Source organism: Protopterus annectens, chromosome 4.part0, assembly GCF_019279795.1.
Source record: "Protopterus annectens isolate FY-2018-M chromosome 4.part0, PAN1.0, whole genome shotgun sequence".
Taxonomy (NCBI): Eukaryota; Metazoa; Chordata; order Ceratodontiformes; family Protopteridae; genus Protopterus; species Protopterus annectens.
This window is the reverse complement of record NC_056733.1, coordinates 1,806,414,312-1,806,418,613: the sequence shown is the minus strand read 5'-3', so window position 1 is coordinate 1,806,418,613 and position 4,302 is coordinate 1,806,414,312. Positions and strand designations below refer to the sequence as shown.

Sequence of the window (4,302 nt, the reverse complement as noted above, 5' to 3'; positions counted from 1 at the left end):
TACATGACACGCCACAGAGAATACACATATACAGGTAGTCAGTACAGCCTAAGATCGGGGACATCAACATGGATAGTAGAATGCATCACCTGGATGGGGGTGGGGTCTTTTCAGTTCAGTATGGTAACATACTTCCTCAGCCCAGGGACCAGCCAGCCCTGCATACACACACTGTGGCATTCAGTATTTAATACACCTATGTCACGCACATACAGATACCTCACATGAGTGTGATACATGCCCCTCTCTATGTCCTGCTTTCTACATTGCAGTCTGTACAGATGTGTACACTAGTTTACAGGAGAGTGAGTAATAATTGAGATGTATTCCCCACAATACGTGACATATATGGACACACACACAACCACACATGCCAGTACTGTGAATGTCAGACCTGCCTAGCTCATGTTATGTATGACAGACGTACAGCAGTATTGCACATGTTACAAACTGTACTGATGCTTCCTGTGGCAACAGTGCTGATATATGCACACGGGACGTCTTAACTATTAACAGGTGTCAAGTGATTTACCTTTGCTGTCACCCTGACCACTGTCTAAGTTGTGTGTTTTGTCCTTCAGTTAACAAAACCATTGCTTACCGGTTACACAGGTTATTGTAGGACCGCTTGTGACACACCTGTGAGCTGTCCACAGCAAACATCCATCTGCAAAGATGCCCCACCACTTAGTTCTTACCACACATCTGTCCATACCTGAGATACATATTTCTGTATATGCAGCATATCACCATATACAGTTGACAATGTTGAGACTGCATTGCAACTGCACGATGTACTAGGATACACGTCACCTGCCTACATCAGCAACTGCACACGCATGCTATCTGAATGCACAACACTATGTGTACAGGTGTGTAGGTCCTACAACCCTGACATTTGGGCAGGTTTGTAGGCATTGCAATTGGTGGATATGTGTAATGACATACATGACACATGGACTGTTGTATGATATGATGGGTGTAATGGGTGACCAGTACAGAGGGAATGTTACCTCTGTCAACAGTGATATCACATCTTATGCACTGTTAGCATTCAGCAGCCATGGACCCACATTCCATGTGCATGTGTGTAATGGCTGTAGCCACCTGTTTGCACAAAGGACAACAACAGCTATGCTATTTGCATGTATGTTGTGTGTGTGTGGCATGTACATACCCTGGGCAGGTACGCATATGTCATATCCATACATGAGGGTGTGTACTGGTGTACAGCAACAGTTATCTGCTAATGGTGTAAAGTACCGAGGGCCCCTGGTATGTGTACAGCTGACCTGGTCACAGACAGTGGTATCATTGCATTGCATAACACATGATGCAACTGTGTCAGTACATGGGTATTCTCTACAGTTGATGTAGACCTTAGTACAGTACACAGATCAAGGGTCACATGGTGGTGTACTCTTCTATGTCATATGACATGTATGGATGAGTGTTGGTGGTCCGAGGGCATGGTGGTGTCTGAGGTTTACGCCCTAGAATGCAGCATGTGACACTGTGTCCTGCACATGACTCACCTGTGATACCTTTCGTGGGGGGACTGGTCAGTACATGTGAGTGGCCTTTATGTATGTGGGTACACCACCTGGAGCGGTCCGTACCTGTGTTATGGGCCACATGTCTGGTTCTGAGGTATATGGTAGTAGTGCTAGGTTCTGAGGTATATGGTGGCAGTACTATTGTGCACTACAGAGCCATCAGACAGATGTTCCTCACTGTACAGATGTCAGTACTCCCCATTGTTGGATCTACAGTGACCATCTGTGAATAAGCACGCTATGCATCTAGCACTGGTTAGCATAAGAAAACAATGCAGTTGTCCTGTAGGTGTACGGGAGTTAACCTGTGTTTAGGACATTTGCCTTGGAATGGCACTGTGTGGGCGGATGTGACTTGGGTAATATCCCCATTCCCTTGAATCATGGATGCATGTGATATGTGACAAAGGCCTGCCTACTGTCAGCCATGTCATCCCAGAATGACAGCAAATGTTGTGTAAAAGACAGGTGTCAAATATATGTAGAGCAGCATTCCTGCTAACAATGACAACTACTAACACCAGAGCCCATTACAATGTGTTGTTTACGTCTACCTGTAATAGCATGGCCACAGTGGCCTTCCGTGTTTAGCATCAGAGTGCATCCCAGTCAGCCCTGTGCTACTAGGAGTATGAGCATGCCCAGTATATCCTTGTGTAGATGAACACATAGTAGTGCATTCTGACCAGCCCTGTGCTACTAAGTGTGTGAGCATGCTCCCTGTGCTACTAAGTGTATGAGCATGCCCAGTGACACCTTGTGTCAGTTATGTGCCTCTGTGTATGGGCATGGCCATTGTAACCCTGTATAGTGGTCATAGTCATCCATTCAGCAGAAGGGCATACTCCAGGTCAGGATGGATTCCTACTTTAAACAAACAGGTTCATAGGTATGTACATCTTAACTGCCAGCATCCCTGTTGATGTCTGCATTCCCAAAAGGTCATAATGACAGAATTGAAATGTGTAGTATGTTTGGCGCAATTCGTATGTATGTAGTATTGTAATAGAAATCGGTAAATTAGCAGGTGTTCTGTTCCCACCGCTGGCGTGTGTGTGTGTGTGTGTGTGTGTGTGTATGTCTGTCCCCATTTGCCAGAGGACTGTAAACTGCTTTTAGACTGCCCACACTCCATACATTTCTTATACCCACCGTTAGCAAGGCCGATGATGTCACCCATCTACAAATACATCTCTGGGAGTATTGTGTTTCAGTAATCTCAGTAGCGTGTTCTGTAACTGTGTAATGCTGTAGTGTAATAAAGTAGTTAGTTCGGTGTTCTAGTCCCAAACTTGCTGTGTGTGTGTGTGTGTGTGTGTGTGTGTGTGTGTGTGTGTGTGTGTGTGTGTGTGTGTATGTATGTGTGTGTCTCATTTGCCTGAGGACTGAGTAATGCTTTTATACTGCTCACACTCCATACATTTCTTATACCCATCGTTAGCAAGGCCGATGATGTCAACCATCTACAAATACACCTCTGGGAGTGCTGTGTCCTAGTAATCTCAGTAGCGCATTCTGTAACTGCGTAACGCAGTAGTGTAATAAAGTAGTTAGGTCAGTGTTCTAGTCCCACACTTGCTGTTAGTGTGTGTCCATTTGCCTGAGGACTGAGTAATGTTTTTGTACTGCTCACACTCCATATATTTCTTATACCCACCTTTAGCAAGGCCGATGATGTCACCCATCTACAAATACACCTCTGGGAATGCTGTGTCCCGGTAATCTCAGTAGCGTGTTCTGCAGCTGCATAATGCTGTAGTGTAATAAAGCAGTTAAGCTGGTGCTCTAGTCCCACACTTGCCATGTGTGTGTGTGTGGTTCCCGTTTGCCTGAGGACTGAGTAATGCTTTTATACTGCTCACACTCCATACATTTCTTATACCCACCGTTAGCAAGGTCAATGATGTCACCCATCTACAAATACACCTCTGGAATTGCTGTATCCCAGTAATCTCAGTAGCACATTCTGTAACTGCATAATGCTGTACTGTAGTAAAGTAGTTAGGTCAGTGTTCTAATCCCAGAGATGCCAAGTGTGTGTATGTGTGTGTGTCCCCATTTGCCTGAGGACTGAGTAATGCTTTTATACTGCTCACACTCCATACATTTCTTATACCCACCGTTAGCAAGGCCGATGATTAGGTTCATAGGTTCATAGATTAGTACTAGGCTAACTGCCCTTGTGAGCCATTTTAAGCCTAGCCAATTATCCCCTGTGAGATTCAAACCCTGTACCTTGTGTTTGTAAGGCAAACACCTTAACCATTAGGCCACCCTCCCAACCCCTTAATGGTTCCACTGGGGATCGAACCCAGGACCTTCTCCGTGTAAAGCGGATGTGATAACCACTACACTACAGAACCTATGATGTCAACCATCTACAAATACACCTCTGGGAGTGCTGTGTCCTAGTAATCTCGGTAGAGCATTCTGTAACTGCTTAATGCTTTAGTGTAATAAAGTAGTTAGGTCGGTGTTCTAGTCACACATTTGCTGTTTGTGTGTGTGTGTGTGTGTGTGTGTGTGTGTGTGTGTGTGTGTGTGTGTGTGTGTGTGTGTGTGTGTCCCCATTTGCCTGAGGACTGAGTAATGCTTTTATACTGCTCACACTCCATACATTTCTTATACCCACCGTTAGCAAGGCCGATGATGTCACCCATCTACAAATACACCTCTGGAATTGCTGTATCCTAGTAATCTCAGTAGCACGTTCTGTAACTGCGTAATGCTGTACTGTAGTAAAGTA

General features: G+C 45.0%; 1 non-coding gene across 1 annotated transcript; it reads right to left on the bottom strand.

The window, feature by feature from the left end:
- Positions 1-3,846: 3,846 nt before the first annotated feature.
- Positions 3,847-3,919, bottom strand: TRNAV-UAC. Its single transcript has one exon. It is a non-coding gene; the product is annotated as a tRNA-Val (tRNA).
- Positions 3,920-4,302: the final 383 nt, after the last annotated feature.